The sequence below is a fragment of the Rhamphochromis longiceps genome, linkage group LG15 (assembly GCF_057381845.1).
Source record: "Rhamphochromis longiceps isolate RC_006_pf linkage group LG15, R_longiceps_female_GT1.1, whole genome shotgun sequence".
NCBI lineage: Eukaryota > Metazoa > Chordata > Actinopteri > Cichliformes > Cichlidae > Rhamphochromis > Rhamphochromis longiceps.
In genome coordinates, this window is record NC_140571.1 from 34,859,403 (window position 1) to 34,883,503 (window position 24,101).

At 42.1% G+C, this 24,101-nt stretch overlaps 2 long non-coding RNA genes across 2 annotated transcripts in view; both read left to right on the forward strand.

Annotated features, from left to right (window-relative positions):
* Positions 1-24,101, forward strand: part of LOC146652998 (uncharacterized) — a 242,880-nt gene that overhangs the window by 212,768 nt on the left and 6,011 nt on the right. The gene's annotated exons all lie outside the window — the stretch shown is intronic.
* On the forward strand, positions 19,332-22,872 carry LOC146653003 (uncharacterized). The gene is made up of 3 exons (XR_014907467.1): positions 19,332-19,412; positions 21,358-21,513; positions 21,928-22,872. It is a non-coding gene; the product is annotated as an uncharacterized LOC146653003 (long non-coding RNA).

Sequence of the window (24,101 nt, forward strand, 5' to 3'; positions counted from 1 at the left end):
ATTTTTGTACTTCTTATATTTATATCTATTCGGTGGGGTCTGTTTCCAACCTTTTTAAACTACTTTAAACTACTTTTGATCTCTAGTTTTCACTTAATAAGGGTTTTGTCAGTCACTGCACTGTAGTGTGACCTGATGCTGATTTTACTATTAAAGTACAGTGGGGCAAAAAAGTATTTAGTCAGCCACCGATTGTGCAAGTTCCCCCACTTACAATGATGACAGAGGTCAGTAATTTGCACCAGAGGTACACTTCAACTGTGAGAGACAGAATGTGAAAAAAAAAATCCATGAATTCACATGGTAGGATTTGTAAAGAATTTATTCGTAAATTAGGGTGGAAAATAAGTATTTGGTCACCTCAAACAAGGAAAATCTCTGGCTCTCACAGACCTGTAACATCTTCTGTAAGAAGCTTTTCTGTCCCCCACTCGTTACCTGTATGAATGGCACCTGTTTGAACTCATCATCTGTATAAAAGACACCTGTCCACAGCCTCAAACAGTCAGACTCCAAACTCCGCCATGGCCAAGACCAAAGAGCTTTCGTAGGACACCAGGAAAAGTATTGTAGACCTGCACCAGACTGGGAAGAGGGAATCTACAATAGGCAAGCAGCTTGGTGTGAAAAAATCAACTGTGGGAGCAATCATCAGAAAATGGAAGACATACAAGACCACTGATAATCTCCCTCGATCTGGGGCTCCACGCAAGATCTCATCCCGTGGGGTCAAAATGATCATGAGAACGGTGAGCAAAGATCCCAGAACCACACGGGGGGACCTGGTGAATGACCTGCAGAGAGCTGGGACCAAAGTAACAAAGGTTACCATCAGTAACACACTACAACGGCAGGGAATCAAATCCCGCAGTGCCAGACGTGTTCCGCTGCTGAAGCCAGTGCATGTCCAGGCCCGTCTGAAGTTTGCCAGAGAGCACATGGATGATACAGCAGAGGATTGGGAGAATGTCATGTGGTCAGATGAAACCAAAGTAGAACTTTTTGGTATAAACTCAACTCGTCGTGTTTGGAGGAAGAAGAATACTGAGTTGCATCCCAAGAACACCATACCTACTGTGAAGCATGGGGGTGGAAACATCATGCTATGGGGCTGTTTTTCTGCCAAGGGGACAGGACGACTGATCCGTGTTAAGGACAGAATGAATGGGGCCATGTATCGTGAGATTTTGAGCCAAAACCTGCTTCCATCAGTGAGAACTTTGAAGATGAAACGAGGCTGGGTCTTCCAACATGACAATGATCCAAAACACACCGCCCGGGCAACAAAGGAGTGGCTCCGTAAGAAGCATTTGAAAGTCCTGGAGTGGCCTAGCCAATCTCCAGACCTCAACCCCATAGAAAATCTGTGGCGGGAGTTGAAAGTCCGTGTTGCTCGGCGACAGCCCCAAAACATCACTGCTCTCGAGAAGATCTGCATGGAGGAATGGGCCAAAATACCAGCTACTGTGTGTGCAAACCTGGCAAAGACCTATAGTAAACGTTTGACCTCTGTTATTGCCAACAAAGGTTATGTTACAAAGTATTGAGTTGTATTTTTGTTATTGACCAAATACTTATTTTCCACCCTGATTTACGAATAAATTCTTTACAAATCCTACCATGTGGATTCATGGATTTTTTTTTTTCACATTCTGTCTCTCACAGTTGAAGTGTACCTCTGGTGTAAATTACTGACCTCTGTCATCATTTTAGGTGGGGGAACTTGCACAATCGGTGGCTGACTAGATACTTTTTTGCCCCACTGTATCTTCTGAGAATTGTACTTCCTGTGGTTTTCTGTTCAAAACGGTTTTACAAGCTCCTGAGAATGCGATAAACCCTGTTTCTGGATCTAATGTGAAAGTACCTGTGCTTGCAGTTTTTTTCTTTATTACACGGAGAGCGTGCTCGGCATGTTGCAATGCTTCAGATAGTGGTCCCGTATTCATTGTGACCCAGTGTTTTTTGACGTGGGATTTCACTGGGGGTAGCAGGCCATTCAGGAATGCATTTTATAGCTTCTGTTGGTAAGGACCGTCAGGACCTTCATTGTAATCCATTCCTGAATGTTGCCCCAAAAACTGGGCGCAGGTGGTCTAAAAAATCGGACGCTGTCTCATTTTCTTTTTGTTTCTTTTGTTTATTCTCACATCGTCTATCTGCCTCTCGCTTCCACACTTGGAAATATTCTAATTCTCACGTGCGTTTTCCTTTTTTCTTTAAATTTTTTGTTTCCCCTACTCCTTTTAGTAGGGCTTGTTTAAGTTGTGATAGTGCAGATGGGCTACATTTTCCTTCCCAGGTGGGACATTTGGTCTTTTTAGCATTTCTCCATCTTTGCACACTAATTTGTCCGGCGTCTGGACATTTTTTTTTTCTAACCACTGCTCGTCAACAGTGAACTTGGTGGGCTGATTACCCATTATGACAGAAACTGCAGAGCCTTCTCTGGTATTAGACTTCAGGAGTGGCTACAGACACGCCCTTCTACTCCACGCTATTCGTGGAGCGGGGTCAGTTTTATGAGACGGAACTCAACCGTTCTCCTTTGTCACCAGTATTTTGGCTACTGACAGGAAATAAAATAACAATAACAGTGAGAGTGATTCAGCAGCGTATTGTGCTGTTTAAATCAATTCACTCTCAACACACAGAAAACACAAACATTTATTACACAATCGCGCAGATCCTTTCGGCGGATCAGTCCTAAAGACCCATGCGGGGTTAGGAGAAACCTATTAGGAGGCAAAGAAATACAGACTCAATGATTTTACATGTACATGTACGATGCCCCGTCACAGACAGAATCGCACCGGGGCTCTTAGTACGTTCTTTATTTATACTCAAACAAGCTTTCACAGTAATAGGTGTGGCATGTGTAGAACTCAAATAACATCTCCTTAAAAGGAGAGACCGTTAACTTATTTGTTGAAACAGGAGGTAGCTTGATATATATAGAACTCAATAACATCTCCTTAAAAGGAGAGACCGTTAGCTTATCTGTTGAAACAGTTGGTAGCTTTTTGGCTGTCAAGCACATTTTTTCTGCACACAATGTCTCACTCCCTTTTCCTGCAATTGTCCAATTCACAAGCTCTTCTTCCTTTAAATGAAGCTACAAATAAACATAGCACAAAACTCAAAATCTTTCAACATGCATAAAGTCAAAAGATTAAAACTAATAAAACAAGTTTTAAAAAGGGACTTTTCAATTTGATTACATTTTGTATGATGGATTATGTAGAAAAAGTAGAATTGGGCTGAAAGATCTATCGCTTTATCACCTATTCAGGTTGTAAATCGTGTTTTTAAAGTGTAACTAAGTAACTAAGTAATTGATTACTTTTGAAAATAAGTAATCAGTAAAGTAACGGGATTATTTTTGGGGGGAAGTAATCAGTAATTAATTACTGATTACGTCTGTGAAGGTTCTCAGTCATCCAGGTCATCGTAGTCAAAGGAGCTTGCAAAGAAAAGCGTCTGGACTTCTTTAAGTTGCTTGAAGACGTTTCACCTCTCATCCGAGAAGCTTCTTCAGTTCTAAGGTCAAATGGTGGAGAGTCCCAGATATAAACCTAGTGGGAGTGACCCCCCACAGAGGGACAAAAGGACCCCCTGATGATCCTCTAATCGCCTGAGCCAAGGTGGAGGTGGACAGGTGGCTCTTCTGTGTCTTGTCCACCTCCACAGGACAAGACTCAGCAGTCCATCTGCATCTTAAGGATAAAGGACACTCTTTCGAGGATGTCAATGTTCACATTTTGGACAGAGAGGACAGATGGTTTGAAAGAGGAGTGAAAGAAGCCATCTATGTCCACTGTGAGCGACCATCGTTGAACAGAGGCGGGGGTTTACGACACCAACTCTCTGCCATCTATAATCCAGTTTTGAGATCCCTTCCCAGACGCCTTAACGCCCACTCACATCCTGGGCCATCTGACCTCAGGAATTCGCATGATAAGGTGGGGCCAGGTTTCACAATGAACACACCCGAAACTCTGGCTGATTGGGACCCACGCCCAGTTTCCCACCTTGGCTCAGGCGATTAGAGGATCATCAGGGGGTCCTTTTGTCCCTCTGTGGGGGGTCACTCCCACTAGGTTTATATCTGGGACTCTCCACCATTTGACCTTAGAACTGAAGAAGCTTCTCGGATGAGAGGTGAAACGTCTTCAAGCAACTTAAAGAAGTCCAGACGCTTTTCTTTGCAAGCTCCTTTAATTACTGATTACTTTTTTCAAGTAACTTGACCAACACTGGTCATAAGCCACCCTCTCTGTTTAAAGATGGTCATTCATCTGTCTTCTTTGTCCAAAATGTAAATACTGGCAGCCTCAAAAGAGTGCCCTCTATCCTTTGGATGCAGATGTACAGCTGAGTCGTGTTGAGGTGGCTCTTCTATTTTGTGCCATTCTATTTTTATAAAAGTGACTGTTTAGTTTCTCCAATGTATAGGTCTGAGCACTCCTCACTTCACTGCACAGCATACACAACATTGTTTAGCTTGTGTTTTGGAGATTTGTCCTTGGGATGAACCAGTTTTTGTTTGAGAGTGTGGCTGAGTCTAAAAGTGCACTGGGATTTCATGCTTGTAGAAAATTCTCTTCAGTGTCTCTGATAAACCTGTTACATCAGGGATGACGATGTTGCTCCACTTGTCGTTTGGTTTCTCCCTAGTTGGTGTCTTACCTTCTTTCCTATTCATCTTTGCTGATTTGCTGATTCTTTGTGGATCTTCTGAAGTCCATATATACAGGGTTTAGCATCTCCTGGGTACAGATGGTGGTATGTAGGGAGGTCAGTGACTTTCTTTTTGTAGTTGCTTGTGGGGTTGGTATTTTTGCACTGAGGAGTATAGTAATTTTTGTGTGATAATCAGTTGTGTTTTGAACAGCAGCGCACCTCCTCTTGTCAGCTGGTAATATGGTGATGTTTTGGTATTCTTTGTGATGGCCTTCTTTTCTTGTATTGTGAGGTTAGAAAGGAGGAACTTTTGTACTGGAGAGGGTAGCTGAAACCTTCATTCTGATTTGCTTTGCTGCAGGTTGTGTTGATTTGTTAATCCATATCGCTGTTTTGTGGGTGTCATGAGATCCAATAAGCCCAGAGGTTGTGGAGATAAAGGCAAAATTGTGTCCTTTGGTTAGTACCTCCTTTTCAGGTTCAGTGAGGTTCCTGTGTGGTAAGTTCTTCACCCACTTTTTCTAGGTGTCTTTGGTTGTGGTGTCTTGTGTCACGCGCAGCAAAATGTTGGCCATTCATCACTGAGTTGTGGTGAGTATGCAGTACTTTTCTGAGGCCTACAGGGGGATCAGCATCAACACAGACTCAGTAAATTGACCAGGAAGGTTTGCTCTGTGACAGGACATATTTAGGAGACAGTCACTGAACAGACTGTTATCCATCTCACCTCTACACCACTTACTGGACAAGTAGTAGAGCACTTTTTTGAGACTGATTCAACTTTGCTGCCCCAAGTACAGGTATAGGAAATCTTTCACACCACATACAGTAACTCCTCAAAATACAATGGATCTGTGTAGGAGGGAGTTATGTGCTCATGTTAAAATGAAACAGCAGCTAATGAAGATTTTTATTATATATTATTATTAATTTTACCAGCACACTCTAGAGCCTGTGCTGGTACTTATAGTTTTAATGACTTCTTTCATTGTGACAGCATATTGCCTTCATTAAAAATGTAAAAGAATCCACCCACCACTTTGTTCACACTCTAGATCTTTTTTAACATATGGAATAGAAAGTGAACATTTAACTGGAGATGGCACGGTACCACTTTTTTTTATGTCCGATACCAATACCGATATCATAAATTTAGACATCTGCCAATACGGATAGGAATCTGATATAGTGTATTTTATAATGAATAAAACTGTTTTTTAAAATATTTTACTACATTTTATAAGTTCATACTCAAGTTTTAAAAAACAAAACACTAAACCTATTCTATTATACCTTTATGCAAAACATACACTACACCCAAATTATTTCATAGTTCAGCAATACTGATCAATCTAATAAACTTAAACCTACACTATCCTCCCTATTAGTGATGGGAATTCCAGCTCTTTTTAGAAAACCGGCTCACTAAAAACAGCCAGCTCTAATCGACTCCCCACTTCAGGTTGTTTTGTTGCTTTAATTAATTTATTATCAACAACAATATAAAATTATGCACAAAATGAATTAGTAACGTAAAAAAGACGTGGTTTTATTTATATATGTTTATATATCTTCTCACTCACTATGTGTTAATAGACCTCTCTGCACCGAATCATACTCGTTATTAATCTCTGTCTTTCTTCCACAGCATGTCTTTATCCAGTTTTCCTTTTCTCATCCCAACCAGTCGCAGCAGATGGCCGCCCCTCCCTGAGCCTGGTTCTGCCGGAGGTTTCTTACTGTTAATAGTGAGTTTTTCCTTCCCTCTGTCGCCAAAGTGCTTGCTCATAGGGGGTCATATGATTGTTGGGTTTTTCTCTGTATCTATTATTGTAGGATCTACTGTACAATATAAAGCACCCTGAGGCGACTGTTGTTGTGATTTGGCGCTATATAAGTAAAACTGAATTGAATTGAATATAAATATATACGGCTTCTGTGGTCTCCAACATACACCCCCCTACCCCAAAATCCACTTTTTCTATATCAGCACTTCAAGTGAGGAACGAGCTTCGCAAGATCAAGGTGCAAAAGGCTGCAGGTCCAGATAACATCAGCTCCAGGCTCCTGAGATGCTGCGCAGATGAACTGTGTGGCATCCTAGGTTATCTGTTCAACCTGAGCCTGTCACTGGGGAAAGTACCACAGCTGTGGAAGACCTCCTGTGTGGTACCGGTACCAAAGACCTCCCATCCCAAGGACCTCAGCAGCTACAGGCCGGTAGCCCTGACATCGCACCTGATGAAGATCCTCGAGAGGTTGGTTCTAAACCATCTGCACCCCCTGGTGAGGTCTTCATTGGATCCGCTACAGTTTGCTTACCAGCCTGGCATTGGGGCGGAGGACGCAATCATCTACCTCCTGCACCGAGCTCTGACTCACCTGGAGAAGCCTGGAAGCACTGTCATGATCATGTTCTTTGATTTCTTCAGTGCTTTTAACACCATCCAGCCACGACTTCTGAGAGACAAGCTGCAGCTATCGGGAGTGGACCACCACATGTCCCAGTGGATACTGGACTACCTCACAGAACTCCCACAGTATGTGAGGTCACAGGGCTGTGTCTCTGATACACTAGTCTGCAGTACGGGGGCCCCACAGGGAACTGTGTTGGCACCGTTCCTCTTCACCCTCTACACTGCAGACTTCTCCATCAACTCCCCACGCTGCCACCTACAGAAGTTCTCTGACGACTCTGCCATAGTCGGCCTCATCACAGGTGAGGACGACTCAGAGTACAGACAGTGGATTCTGGACTTTGTGGACTGGTGTCAGCAGAACCACCTGCTGATCAACGCCGGGAAAACCAAGGAGATAGGGGTGGATTTCTGGAGACGCAGACCCACCACACTGACACTGGTGAACATTCAGGGAGTGGACATTGAGATAGTGGACTCTTATAGGTACCTGGGTGTTCACCTGAATAAAACTGGACTGGAGCCACAACACTTTGCTTTTTACAGGAAGGGCCAGAGCAGACTCTACCTGCTGAGGCGACTGAGGTCATTTGGAGTACAGGGAGCGCTTTTAAAGACCTTCTATGACTCTGTGGTGGCATCTGTCATTTTTTACAGTGTGGTATGTTGGAGCAGCAGTTTTTCGGCAGCTGAGAGGAAGAGGTTGGATAAACTCATCAGGAAGGCCAGCTCTGTTCTGGGATGCACCCTGGACCCAGTGCAGGTGGTGGGAGACAGAAGGACTCTGGCCAAAATAACACCTCTGATGGAAGCGAAAAAAAGTGCGAGATATAGGGTGAGAGAAAGGGGGGAAAAAAACACCGCTTCCAAAATGGAGATCCATTTCGTTCGCGACCGACACATCACTACTCCCTATTCTGGTATTTTAAAGAGTACTTAGTGGAAAAATATTAAACCACCTAACTAATTGGGTTGCAAACTCCCAACAAAAAAAAAAAAAAAGGGAACCACCCCCCACCCTCTGCCTCATGATGCTTATTCGACGTAATCAACTTTAATTTAATGCATGTCTAAAACAAATGCACAGAAATCAATTTCTTTTGTACAATAATTAAATAGATTCAACATTTTTCTTCAACAGAATTGTAGACTGCACAGATGGTACCTTCCCAAAGGAAAAAGTACTATTGCATACTAGGGTATATATCAGACTTAATGGTTATTGCATACAATAATGGACTATACATTTTACATCAGATGAAAACTTTGGTTGTAAGATTCAGATTATCATTTTCAGGAGCCTCTTCTGTGGAACCAGCTTCCAATTTGGATTCAGGAGACAGACACTATCTCTACTTTTAAGATTAGGCTTCAAACTTTCCTTTTTGCTAGAACATACAGTTAGGGCTGGATCAGGTGACCCTGAATCCTCCCTTAGTTAGGCTGCAATAGGTGTGGGCTGCTGGGGGGATTCCCATGATGCATTGAGTATTTCTTATAAATACATCAAGTACTTCAAATACATCTGACATTTCCACCAGTGTAATAAAAGGATGAACACAGGATGAAGAGAACTACTGACATTTATGGTAATAGAAAGAGTGGTGTGCAATGCTTTGTATGTGTTTGACCTCATCTCTGGAAGTAAGGTGACTATGCATTGCTTTTTGAAGCGGTCAGGTAAATCAAAGGCAACGGGTAAAATAATATAGTAGAAAAGGCCTGTCTGAGTAGCATGTGGCACTTGTTTTTGAGATTGAAAAAGGGAACAAAAGACTGACATTCTGTTCCTCACAAACAACAACAAAACAGGCACTTGTAATCTCTGCTATCACCAACAGGATGAAAAAGCATAGGGAAGCACGTGTTTCACCTCTTATCCAAGAAGCTTCTTCAGTTCTAAAACTAGAACTGAACTTTAGAACTGAGGCGAGAGGTGAAACGTTTTCAAGAAACTTAAAGAAGTTTCCAATCTCCTTAAAATGCCAAACACTTACCTCCGTGCTGTATCAGCCTGCAATCCCATCCAAAACTTCTGGCAATAACTCATTTGAAAGGTACATAACAAAACCATACCAAAGCACATCGAGTGGCATCACATCATTTTTGGTGAGGACTACGTTGTGACAACAGTGAGCATAATTTAAGTGTAAGTGGTCAGGTCAAACATTGCAGACTTATTTAAACTAAACCGGCAAACTCTGTTTTTTTATATTATTATTAGACAATTCTAGTAGAAATGAAGCCTATGCGTACGTTCAATGATAAAAAGCTTGTCTATACATTACATCACTTTCACTTTCCCATGCTGTCCTGACATCATTGCTCTAGTCCAATCATTTGCTATCCCACCTTCTCTGATACAATCAGCTTCCATGTTTTAAATTTAAGTCTTCTGCTGTCCTTCTCTCTTATAGATTTTTTAGATTTGTACAATCTGTCTCCTTCCTATTTCTGTCTCATTCTGGTCATTCAGAGCCCTATCCAAGCTTCCATTTCTATCTTCACCAGTGCTTAGAAGACCACTCTTAATTTCTCTCCACTGTGTTTCCATTCTGCTGTGATGGGGGCATCAGAGTCTTTATCACCAAAAGCTTAATTAAATTCTGAATCTCTGAATCATTTTCAATGCAATCCAAATGATCTCTCCTTATTAAATTTGGCTTTAAGACACACTTTCTAATAAATTCAACACCATACCATAGTGTACCTATCCCACAATCAGACTGAGTGAGGATGATAGGATGAAAGGTTGATGTTCCATTGAAAGCATAAAAAAAAAACAATGAGGTATATAAAACATCAGCTCATACTAGTTTTGTTTTTGCTTAACATTTTTTATTCTTCCTTGAAATAGTTTTACAGTAAACTAAGAATGAGAAACATCTCTATTTATGATATAATAATTTAAATAACAAGGTCAAATATAAATTGACACACCTGATTGGCCGTAGGGCTGCATTGAATGGGAAAGGAAAATGCCACTTCCGAGTTTACCACACAGAGGAAGAGGCATGATTACAACAAGTTTGTGACCTTGGTCACCACTATTATAAGAACCAGCTAAGCAGATTTAGTTTGGGGTGAAAGATCCAACTGAAAACTCAAACCTGTCCCTTTAAGAACTTTACCACTTTACTGTTGTTCTGGCAGGACAAAGCATAAGCAGACTGAGTCAAATTACTCATTAAAGCTAATAAATGTAACAGTAACCAATCATCAGCTGAGGTGATAACACTACAAAATATAAACACTGTTTGGAATCTTGTTATATTTTGTGTCTTTAATACAATCATGATGAGTCTTGGTCTTCTTCTCTTAGGCTAGCCTACAGTCTGGATGACATGACTAATCCTGTTAGTGTTCTTTGTGTATTGAATGAACTTGTATAATATACTCTTTGTACATCATACAACTAACATTGTACAGTCAATGTAAAAAGAAAACACACCCTCTTTCATTTATAAGATTTTACAAATCAAAACACAATAAAAAAAATCATCTGGTCCTTAGCAGATCTTAAAATAAAGTTAAAGATAAATATAGCCTTAGATGAACAAGAAAATATACACATCACACCATGTCATTATTTATTTTTAAAGATTAAGCTAAAGTGCACAGTGTGTAAAAAATATACTATATCTATAGGAATTAAAGGAGTAATGCCATGGCTCTCCAGTCTCCCTGTGTGTCTCTGCCATTTCTCTCTTTCTCTCTCCTCTTTGGTTTTCTCTCTATATGTATATACATTTGCAATGTGTTTGTGTTTGTATCTAACCACGAATGAACAGAGGTAGTGAAACCATCTCTGAGCTGGTGTTTGAGAGATCTGTAAAGGACAGTCTGCTCCTGTGTCAAGTGTGATCAAAAACCTTGGATTTCACTATTGGGATAACCCGATTCGAGAACCTTGTAAATAAAGACCGTAGATTTTCCTTTGTTTGAAAGTTTCATCAAATATATGTCTTTTCACCTTGCCTCTAAATAAAATTATTGAATCTGACCTTCTGGGTCCTGCATTCAAGTCCAACCTGCACATTGGTTATGACAAGTAAGGTCAAATACACTTGATAATCGGCAAGTTTGATCACCTCTATAAATCCAGATCTTTTTGCAAGTTGGTGATTTGGGGCATTAAAGTCTATGTTAACACAATGCAAAGGAACAAAAATTGTCACTGATTTTAAAAAGGAAGTTATTGCTGCCCATCAGTCTGGGAAGGCCATTCACAAACAATTTGAAGCCCATCATTCCAAAGTGATACAGATTACTCACAGTGAACTGATGCAATATTGTAAAGAAGAGCGGCTAAAATTGCTCCACAATGATATGAAATCATACAGAAAATACTGAAAATGAATATGTTACATCCAGTGAAGCTGTGGGAGCGTGTGGGTGGGGTGTTTGCCCGCTCTCTCCGCCTTCTCCTCTCTCGCCACTCCTGCCCCCTTTGTCTCTCTCACTCTTCTCTCTCCCCAGGACACAGCTGCTTTTGATTATCCTCGTTTACCACCTGGGCCCAGTCAGCAATCACCTCTCTGAGGCTATATAAGCTGGGGATGAAGTGTGAGTGAGGTGGTTTTTCCTCCCCCTGTTGCGCTATATGGGTTTTCCTAGGTTTTGGACAGTGAGTAGACGGGCTTGTGGGCCCCGGAAGTGTCTCCCATGGTGAGGAGTGGGAAGTGCCTCCCTTATTTGTTTGTTAGTTTTTTTTCTTTTGTTGTTGTGACTGCTTCCTATGTTTCTTTGTCATTATTGGTAAAACGGCGTTGCTGGCTCTTTAACTTAAGGTTATTTGTAAGAAAACCATATTGTTTGTAATAAAATATATTATTACAGAACACATCTGTCTGTTTTCCTTTTCATTCCATTTCTGGACCCATTTGTTACTGGCCCCACACTCACACCGCTAGACCTCTTCGTAAGGACGTAACAGAATACTTTAAGACAGCCGTCCCCAACTCCAAACTCCCAGGCCACCGACCGGTACCAGTCCATGAGTTGTTTAGTACCGGGCCGCGAGAGTTGAGGCTCGGGTGTGAAATTTATGGTTTCCAGAGTTTTTATCGTTAACTTGATTAACTGGGTCTTTTCCCATGTTGTAGTTGTGTCTTATTTTGAAAGAAGTATTTACGCATTACCATAGCGACTAGAGAGCATTAAGAGGCAGAAAGGAGGACATTACTCTCAATGTTGTTGGCGCATTTCAGGAGGATGCTGCTAATAAAGTTACGCAATTACACAGTGAATTCATGTTTATTATTATATTTACAAAATACCACAGTTTTTGTCTATTGAGTTATCACCCCCAACTAGTCGCAGTGCATGTCCACTCGTCGTCTCGTCGTCAAATGCCTTCATGTAACTGTTGTTGTGTTTTGGCACTGTATAAATAAAACTTAAATAAAATGAAGCAGGGTGGAAACCCAGACGGACCAGCAACTACAATGACAGAGGACACGACTTAAATACACAGAGAAACACAGGGGAATTACACACAGGTGGTGGACACAGCTGGGAATAATCAACAAGACGAGACAGAGGTAAAACTGAACACACTCACATGAGACGCAGACCTTCACAATAAAACAGGAACAAGAAACCATCACACTAAGACCCAGACTCGACATAGAGAGACAGACAGAAAATGACACATGGAACTAAACTAAACCTGCAAAAACATGACAACTCAAAATACTGGGTCAAACTGACCCAGAACCGTGACAGTACCCCCCCTCCAAGGGCTGGCTCCCGACAGCCCAAAACAAAAAAAAAAAACAGAGCACCAGACCAGGGCGGGCGGAGGGGGTCCAGGAAGGAGGGCCCGAAACAAAAAACAAGGAGCACAAGAGTCCAAACACACAAGAAAACAGTCCAAGAACACAGGAAGACAGATCAAAAACAAAACCAAACTAGAGCTCAACAAGAGTCCATGAAAAGATCAGGGGGCCGACCGTGCACACGGCAACGGCGGCGATGGGCGAACAGTTCTGGGGGCCGACCGTGCACACGGCAACGGCGCAGGCAAAACCAATCGGGAGGCCGACCACTTGGAAGGCAGTGGCGGCCACTGAGCAGGTCCGGAGGTCGGCCGCGATGCCAGCGGCGGTGATGAACTCTTTCCGGAGGCCGTCCACAATGGCCATGATGCCAACTTAGAGGCCTGGAAAATGGCCGGCAGAGGCGAAGCGGAACAGGTAGAGCTGGCTCTGACAGCGGTGTGGCAACCGCAGGACCAGACGAGGCAGGACCAGGCGTGGACGAAGGCACGGAGGCTGGACCAGGCGTGGACGAAGGCACGGAGGCTGGACCAGGCGTGGACGAAGACACGGAGGCTGGACCTGACGGCAGCGGGACGGCTGCGGAACCTGAGGCCTTGGAAACTGCCAAGCAAAGACTCACAGCCTTGGCCAGCCGCTTGAGGAGGTACACCAGAGAGATAGAAGGTAGGAGAATAAACCAGCTGTTCTCCACAGAACCAGCAAAGGTGTACTCTCAGTGGCAAGGGAACAATAATAATAAGAGAACAGCACCACCAAGGCTGGAGACGGAGCAATACTGGAAGAGCATATGGGAGAAGGACGCAACCCATAACGGCAATGCTCAGTGGCTAGTGGATCTGAGGGCAGACCACAGCGACCTCCCTGAACAGGGTCCAGTAACCATCACAGTGGCAGATATCCAAGAAAGGGTCTCCAGTATGAAGAGTTGGACAGCACCAGGGCCCGACATGGTTCACGCCTACTGGCTAAAGAAGCTGACTGCACTCCACGAGCGTCTGGCAGCACAAATGAACCAGCTGCTAGTAAATGAGAGACACCCGGAATGGCTAACCGAAGGTCGGACGGTGCTGATCCCCAAGGACCCCAAGAAGGGACCGGTCCCCTCCAACTACCGACCAATAACCTGCCTCAGTACTACATGGAAGCTCCTGTCAGGCATTATATCGGCTAAGATGAACAGGCACATGGATCAATACATGAGCGGGACACAGAAAGGAATTGGCAAGAATACCAGAGGCGCAAAACACCAGCTACTGGTAGACAGAACAGTCAGCCAAGACTGCAAGACCAGACTGACCAACCTGTGCACTGCCTGGATTGATTACAAGAAGGCCTATGACTCAATGCCCCACAGCTGGATACTGGAATGCCTAGAATTGTAAGTAAGACTTTAGTAAGTAAGTAAGACTTTATTTATATAGCACCTTTCAAGATAAAAATCACAAAGTGCTTCACAGAAGCTAAAACCTAAAAATAAAAATCAACTAAAAGCAAGTTTAAAAAGATGGGTTTTTAGCTGTTTTTTAAAAGCGACCACTGAATCCACAGATCTGGGGGCCACAGTTCCAAAAGCTTTGTCGCCTTTTGTTTTCAGCCTTGTGTGCTGGACAGCAAGCAAGCCCTGGTCACATGACCTCAGGGACCTGCTGGGAATGTATGGATGCAAAAGTTCACTTATATATGTTGGTGCTTGTCCATGCAGGGCCATGAAAGTCAAGGTCAAAACCTTAAACTGGATCCTGAATTTAACGGGGAGCCAGTGCAGCTGAATCAGCAGGGGTGTGACATGGGAAAACTTGGAGGACTTGGTCAGAAGCGTTGCAGCAGCGTTCTGAATAACTTAGAGAGGCTCCAAAGAGGCTTTACATAAACAAGTAAACAAAGAATTACAGTAGTCCAAACAAGATGAAACAAATGCATGAATGACAATTTCTAATTCGGAGCGCGATACAATGGGACTCAGCTTAGCAATGTTTCTCAAATGATAAAAACAGGAGCGAACCAAAGATTTTACATGGGCATCCAAAGTCAGAGCTGAGTCAATACTAACACCAAGGCTCCTGATAGACGGTTTTGCAAATGTAGCAAGTGGACCCAAGTTTTCCATAACACTAGGTACAAAATTTTTAGGATCACAAACAAGAACTTCAGTCTTCTCCTCATTTAGTTGAAGAAAGTTTCCAGCCATCCAACATCTAATGGAGTCTATGCACTTGTGCAAAATCTGTAGCTTGGAAACATCATGGGGCTTAAAGGAGATATATACCTGAATATCATCTGCATAGCAGTGATACGAAATGTCCTTAAAAGTGCTCAATAAGTGTTGAAGAGGAAGTAAATACAGTAAGAACAATAAAGGCCCCAAAACTGAACCTTGTGGCACACCATAGGCAAGAAAAGTAGAAGAGGAACTGTACTTAGAGGTAGCCACAGAAAAGGATCGTTCATGCAAATAGGATTCAAACCAGTCCAAAGCATTTGGACTGGTTTGAAAGAATTGTACAAGATCAATGGGACCCTAAGAGCCTTCATCAGGAACTCAATGGGGATGTGGCGTACAACACTAGAGGCCAACTCCAAGCCCATAGCACAAGTCACCATCAAGTGCGGGATCTACCAAGGAGATGCTCTGTCCCCACTGCTGTTCTGCATAGGCCTGAACCCCCTCAGTGAGATCATTAACAAGACTGGCTACGGATACCGACTACGGAATGGAGCAGTTGTCAGCCACCTCCTGTACATGGATGACATCAAGCTGTATGCCAAGAGTGAACGAGACATCGATTCACTGATCCACACTACCAGGCTATACAGCAATGACATTGGAATGTCGTTCAGACTGGAGAAGTGTAGTCGGATGGTAACAAAGAGAGGGAAGGTAGTCAGAACTGAGGGGATTGAACTACCAGAAGGCAACATTGCAGACATAGAGGACAGTTACAAGTACCTGGGGATCCCGCAGGCGAATGGGAACCATGAAGAGGCCACTAGAAAAGCTGCAACCACCAAGTACCTGCAGAGGGTCAGGCAAGTCCTGAGGAGTCAGCTGAATGGTAAGAACAAGATCCGGGCCATCAACACGTACGCCCTGCCCGTGATCAGGTACCCTGCTGGGGTAATAGGCTGGCCAAAGGAGGAGATAGAAGCCACTGACATAAAGACAAGAAAGCTCCTTACCATGCATGGAGGGTTTCACCCCAAGTCCAGCACCCTGAGGCTGTACGCTAAGTGGAAGGAAGGGGGCCGGGGACTGGTGAGTGTCAGCACCACAGTCCAGGATGAGACAACGAACATCCAAGAACACATTGGGAAGATGGCCCCAACAGACCGAGTGCTCAGTGAATACCTCAGGCAGCAGAAACCCAAGAAAGAGGAGGGAGACGAGGAACCATCATGGAAGGACAGGCCCCTGCACGGTATGTACCACCGACAGATAGAGGAGGTGGCTGATATCCAGAAATCCTACCAGTGGCTGGACAAAGCTGGACTGAAAGACAGCACAGAGGCACTAATCATGGCAGCACAAGAACAAGTTCTGAGTACAAGATCCATAGAGGCTGGGGTCTATCACACCAGGCAAGACCCCAGGTGCAGGCTGTGTAAAGATGCCCCAGAGACAATCCAGCACATAACAGCAGGGTGCAAGATGCTAGCAGGCAAGGCATACATGGAACGCCATAACCAAGTGGCCGGCATAGTGTACAGGAACATCTGTGCCGAGTATAACCTGGAAGTCCCGAGGTCAAAATGGGAGATGCCCCCAAGGGTGGTGGAGAATGACCGAGCTAAGATCCTGTGGGACTTCCAGATACAGACGGACAAAATGGTGGTGGCTAGGGGTGGGTTTTTATAATCGATTCATCGATTAAAATCGATTCTGGCTTGGATAACGTAAAATCGATTCATTAAAATCCTGAATCGATTTTTTAATATAAATTTATTTTGCCCAAAATGCCAGAATCTCTGGTGACATCTCAGAAAATTTCAAGAACCACCAAACAGTTAAGACAGTAAATGAGAGCAGGTACACGGATTCTGCACATAGACTTAAACACACAGCGCGACCCGCGGATCAGAATCAGTTAGATGTCGCCTTTCTCACAGTCGGGGCTGAAAGCCGACAGCTCGCTGATTCTGATCTGTCGACGGGTCCGCGCTTTGTGTTCACGCCCTTTATGCGCCGATTCTAAAGCTGTTAGTTTGATCTCTCTCCAAACAATATTGACCGAACCAGCAGCAAAAGAAGATCCAAACGCTTCACACAAAATCGTCATGAATTCACTCTGACTTTTACTGTTTTGCTTCCACCGCGATGCACAGCTCTCTCTCTCCCTCTCTCCCTCTCTCTCTCTCTGTACTTCAAGAACAGTTTCCCTTTCTTCATTATTCGCTTGCTTGTTATGCACAAGTCTACTGTTGTTTACAGCGCTGTCGGCCACTGTTTTTTTTCCCTTTTACATTCTTCTGAAAAGAAAACCTCATTTCTGCTGTTCAATACTGAACAAATTTAAACTTTTTAAAATTATTCAAAATGCAAAACGCTTAACGTGTCTCTAGTAAAACTGCTGTAACTTCAGAGGTGATGTTCATATGTTGATTAATGGTTTTCTTTCGTTTTTGATGTACTGCAGAATATTTTTATAAATCCCAGGCCAGGAAAACCTTCATGTTTTTCTGTGTTTTATCTTCAGCTACTTTGACACAAAGGCATCTGCTGTGACGCTTACACCTGTGATAAAGTCTTGCGTGTATCAGCTTCCTTTTTATTGATACAAAAATATGTAAATGTACTGAACTGAATTATAATATTTCTGACTGTCAAAATTTCCCAGATTTAAATCGAATCGAATCGAATTAAATCGAATCGTGGATCGAATCGATTCGGGACCTTGTGAATCGGAATTGAATCGATTCTAGAAATCAGTGACGATACCCAGCCCTAGTGGTGGCTAACCAACCGGACATAGTGGTGGTAGACAAACAGAAGAAGACGGCCGTAGTGATCGATGTAGTGGTTTCGAATGACAGCAATATCAGGAAGAAGGAACACGAGAAGCTGGAGAAATACCAAGGGCTCAGAGAAGAGCTCGAGAGGATGTGGAGGGTGAAGGTAACGGTGGTCCCCGTGGTAATCGGAGCACTAGGTGCGGTGACTCCCAAGCTAGGCGAGTGGCTCCAGCAGATCCCGGGTATAACATCTGAGATCTCTGTCCAGAAGAGCGCAGTCCTGGGAACAGCTAAGATACTGCGCAGGACCCTCAAGCTCCCAGGCCTTTGGTAGAGGACCCGAGTTTGAAGGATAAACCGCCCGCAGGGGCGTGCTGGGTGTTTATATATATATATATATATATATATATATATATATGTGTGTGTATATATATATATATATATATGTGTGTGTATATATATATATATATATATGTGTGTGTATATATATATATATATATATATATATATATATATATATATATGTGTGTGTGTATATATATATATATATATATATATATATATGTATGAGCATGAGGTTGAGACTTTGACATCTGTAAGAAAAAAATTCATGTCACTTAAAAATACATTAATGCATAATAATCAGAATAATGCTTGGATCCCTCAAAATAAATGAAACCATACCCTTCCACCATAACTGTTCATGTTGTTCTCCACCTTTCATCCAAGCAGACAAGAACCGTATACTGCAGGATCAACCTGAGTGTTCCCGTCCTGGCCCGTTTCTTCAACCAGGAGGACACGAGGCCCGATTTTCAGCTAAGCAGGGAGTCCCTGGCAGTGTTGCTAAATCTTCTGGACCAGGATCGGTGCCATGGTTGGGGTGCCACAATTGAGATCCTGGTGTTCATTTTCTGGTTGGCAAGTGGAGCATCCTACAGGATGGTGTCAAGAGTGTTTGGGATGCCTCGTTCTACTGTCCACACCATTGTCCACCGTGTCACAGAAGAAGTGGTGGCCATTCGCCACCAGGTCATCCACCTCCCAAAGACACCAGAGGACCTGGAGGCAGTGTCCCTTGGGTTTGCAGGACTAGCACGCCACAGAGCCTTCCTGAAAGCGGTGGGTGCAATCGATGGCTGCCACATCCGCATCAAGTGTCCAAGCGGCCCTGATGGTCAGTGCTACAGAAACAGGAAACTGTTTCCATCTATCATCTTGCAGGCAATTTGTGACCATCAGGGCTGCTTCATCGACACCTGCGTGGGCTGGCCAGGGTGCTCCGCCACAGCCCACACTGAAAAAAATGCAATAGGGTGGTTGTTGAATTTGCATAGAATTACTTCATATATCCAGCATGACTAATTTAAATTTCACATCTAAACATATTTTTGTATTTTAATTTTCACATATTCCTTAAGAATATTCATTCTTTTAGAACAAATCATGTTGAAAAGAAACAAGTTAGTCATGTTTTATCCTCAAGCTCCGCCCCCTGGAAAGGAAAAATCGGCTGCACTGTCCGCCATTTTTGTCTCTCGCTTTGGAAAATCTACTACCATCTGGAGTTTTACACTTGAAGGTAAATAAGATTTTAAAGCTAACACACCAGTGAGAAAGAGTGTAGACCCTTTATATATGTGGACTTTTACTGGGGTGTTGTTATTTTACAGGTATGTGGGATATTTATCGAAAACCATGAAAGGCCAATGTTAGGCTCCAGTTAGCTAATGGTAACCGAAATTATGCGATAAGCAAATTAGTAATTAACATATATAATGTGAGTTAATATTGTTTGTATATTCTTTCAGTCTAAATTAACAGACTATTACAAACTTGCATCGGTGTCTGTAGTAAGTGGTGGTACCTGCAGTGTCTTAACCATTAAACAAGCTAATGTAGGGCCGGGATATGACTAGTTTGTTGAAACATGTCTGCTGCCAATGTGACTGCTCACACATGGTAACATTACCAGCACATAGCCACAGCCGCTATAAACATGCTGAAAGGTCAATCTAGCTTCTGTAGTCAGCAGCTGGAAGACTCAACACAGACCCAAGATTCAGTGTAACGGTTATCTAAATGTTGTGTGTCCTGTTTGTAAGCCCAGAAAAAGAAATTAAATAAAATGACGACCTTGAGCTTCAAGCTAATGTAAGCGTAATGCTATAGCATAAAGCGACTAATGCAATGATGAGGTTGTTAAATTAGTAAAAATACAGTAAATATATCCAACATGAATCATTTATATTTTTGGTCTAAACATAATTAAGTCTCACGCCTTTCACTTGTTTTAGAAGGATGTTCAGTCTTTTAAAACCAGTCATATCAAAATAACAGAAACTAGTTATGTTTTCTGTTGAAACTCCACCCCCCGGGTGTGTTCTGCGAGGGAAAATTCACTGTGGCGGTCCGCCATTTTTTGTCTTCGCTTCGTTTACGTTTGGTGCTGAGCTTTACTTTGTCGAGGTAAACTGAAAACTACATGTTTGAGGGGAAACAAAGAGAACATCCATTAGATGGGGAAGTTTTTCTCATGAATTGCTGTTGAGCAACATAATGGAAAAAACAAGTCATTCCTTAAGTTAACTAACGATAATGCTAGCTTAAGCTGCGGGACACTATTATGTGCATTAGCTTTTTTTCAGTGTGTGCCCAGTCACATTCGCTTGTTTTTTCTCAGTGAAGACAGACTAACAAACTTGTGTCCATTTAGTTAACTGGTTGTACCTAAAATGTTTTAGTTAAACAGTTAAATAAGCTAGTTTGCCATGGGGTGGGCTCTGTGTGTGTGTGTTGTGGGGGGGGGGGGGGTGTCTTCACTAAAGTGGGTTTATTTAGGGCATGACACCTATGCAGTACTCATTAGGAGAGGAAGTGCATGACGTGGGGCTTTATTTCATGTTCTGGGGCAGTGAATGTAATGTACTGATAACATGTTAAAGACACACAAAAACTCAACAAATTATTTTAACTGATTTATAGAGAGACTGAGAGGAGGGCTTAAAGAGATAAAAATAAAGACAATATAAATATGTTAAATTTATTTTTTCTGTATCGATATATGGTGCTTATCCCTGCTGAAGGGCAGATTGGTGTTGCTTCAGAACAATTCTCTAGCGCTGTTACGTAGAGGTGTTACAGTTAAGGTTTTAATAACATTATTTTATTTACTAGTGAAGATTTGCATATATTATCTCACATTCTGTAAGGTAAATTTTCTGGAAAGGTCAAATTAACTAATTTAACTAAGTATTAATGAAAGACCTTGATGTGTATATGACAATAATAGATGTAGTTTCTGGGTCATTTGGCAGAACTGCAAAATGGCCAGAAGGAGGCAACTGCTGTGGTTGCAAACAGGCTTTGGGTGGTATGGAAGTAAGGGCAACTATGGAACTGCTCAGCAACATGGGACCCATAGCTAATAAATAGTAATATGACAAAAAATAACAACTTTGTGTGGATGTAACCTTGTGAGATTTGAGATTTTGACAGCATTTTTATGTGACAACTTCTCTTTTTAGATAAATGCAGAGTTTAAGCGCATTACCACCATGCCACTGCAGTCCAGATTACTCTCGCAGATAGATGTGCTATCTGACAAACTAATAAAGGTCTTCAAAAGGCGATGAGGCCAAATAGGAAGAAGACTTCAGAACATTCTGGAGCCCACGGCCCAGGTAAGAAAAAAATTAATTTGTGTATACACTTTAGAGAAAATAATAATTTTAACAAAATGCTGCTTGTCACTCTATGCCAGGAGTATGTTGAAAATCACCTGGGTTTTTCACAATTTACCATGGGTGCGTTTTTTTTCTTCTTTTACCTGCATTAGAACTATGTGTGGAGTTCATAGTTGAACACCTCTCTATGCTCTGACAGTATTCTGCTTCTTTGCATGGAGATTTCATTTCATTACCTTTTTAAGCATTCTGAGGACTCAAGTCACATGCTGTAATGAATCCATTTTTGTTCACCTAATGTGTTAATGTTAACATTTTTTGGAATAGTGACACAGATTGAAATAAGATTTGGTATAATGTTCTTTGACCAGTGTTCTGTTTAATTAAATTTTGGAATTCTGCATTTTCTAGGCCACAGATGAAGCCATTATCCAACGATCTAATAAGGAAACAACCATGGGAATTTACATCATAAAGTCAAGAGATGCCAATGGCAGCCCTGAGGACATCGGGATAGTTCTTGAAGGCCAGAGAGTCTGGCAGGATTTGGATAACTATACCCTAGCAGCTGCAATGCTGTTTGGACTAATGTACACTTTGAACCTCACCTACCCACTGGAAAAGTATACCTTCGAGGTATTATAGAAACTGGTTATGGAGCTCAAAAGGAACAGCCTTTCAAAGAAGGCCCAGGTTTTCAGGACCAGACTGTACGATTGAACAGTTTTCCAGTTATGATGTGGGAACAACATGTTTACCTCTTCGAATATGTACCATTAAGCCAGCACTGGTAAAGTTGCAGTACATGGTGAAACTTATTTTTCTGGCACTTTTCAACTTGGGGCCTTTATTACTGCAGTTTTCACTTTTCAAGCCATGGCTCTTTTAAAAAAAAATTCAAACTTTGAATGTCCATTTTTCTCAATGGAAATGGTGCCTTACACCAATTTCACCAGTTTGCAATTTTGTTCCCAAGGTGCACCACTACAAACAGACATCGTGTAGTATTAGTGATTGTGATGTTTAGTGATAGAAGCAAGCCAATACTAATCAGTTTAGGTCTCTTGGTTTTGTGCCTGTGGGTTATAATGTTATTTTAAGTCTCTTCTTTGTGTCATTTTAATAATTACACCCCTGTTGCCATATTACCTTATGGCTCTTACATTTAAAAAACTATTTTTTACATAAGCGCGATGTCATAAGGCCCCACAATGTTGAATTCAGGTTACAGCAGATAACTTTGAGGAATGTTGTGGAATGTTTTTCAAGAGATGCATTGTACAAATATGACCCATGTATATTTTGAATTGAAAGTCCATTGTTACAACTGTGTAGTATTTTCAAAAATACAGGTCATTGTTCAAAAATGTTTTGCTTATTTCTTTGAAGAGAAAGTGTACAGTACATACAGTAAGATCAGCCTTAATTTAGTTTTATTTATTGAACACTCAATTATATATTAGATTATATATTATATATTAGAAATTTGTTATAAAATAAAATAAGCTTACCATAAAATAATCTTGTCAATATAACACATAGTAGTCCAATACAATTAACACAAAAAGTTCATGTCTGATAAACAAGTGGTTTCTATAAATATTTGACTGGAATGAAAAACATAACAACAACATAAAAAAGTCATGTTCGTGTTACCAGAAAAATGTGTGCAGGTATAACATAAAAAACTAAGGTTAACCAAACATAACTTAATTTCGTGCAACCGATTACAATAATTTTTTTATGTTTATGCCACTGATTATTTTTTTCAGTGCACTGTACAGACAGTCAGTCTACCCTCCTCCAGAACATTTCATCCTCACAGATGGAGGGTACCCATGCCTCCAACGTCCACTCCCCCTCATCACACCCTACAAGAGGCCAGTCCGAGGTGTGGGAGCCCAGCGCTTCAACAGCCACCATTCCAGGGCACGCTCCATCATAGAGCGTGTGTTTGGAATGATGATAACGAGGTTCAGGGCCATCTTCCTGCAAGCGTTGGAGGTGCACCACACCTTTGTACCCCACGTAAGTGACCACCCCATGACATGTGAATATTGCAACATATAATGTTTGTGCGTAATGGTGTGTGTGTATTACTATGGAAGAAATATAGTATCATCAGAATTCAAGTATTTTTAGACATTGAATTTATGACACTGAATTTTTATCCTCCAAATTTCCCTGCAAAAATATTCACCTGCAAAAATTCACCTGCAAAAATTCACCTGCAAAAAATTCACCTTTGGGTTAACCTCAAGACAAAATACAAAGTATGTTGTTCTCAAGCAGATAAGTCATGAGGACACAAGTTAGTAAATGTGCACCTACTAAGAATTGTTGTGGTGTTATCATGTGTTAACTGTTGTGTTTTTATTTCCTCTGCCATTAGGACTGCAAGTATCCAGGGTCAGGAGAGGGTGTAAGTGGGAAGCCCACTGCTGCCACTTGGCCCTGGTTTGCCCTCATGGACGAGGTAATAGTACAGAGGCCGTCCATCAGGCTCCCTGTCCTACTGTCCACTCTCCCTGAGGACACTCCAGGGCCAAGTTCAGCAGTGGGTGACCAGAATGTAGCAGAATCTG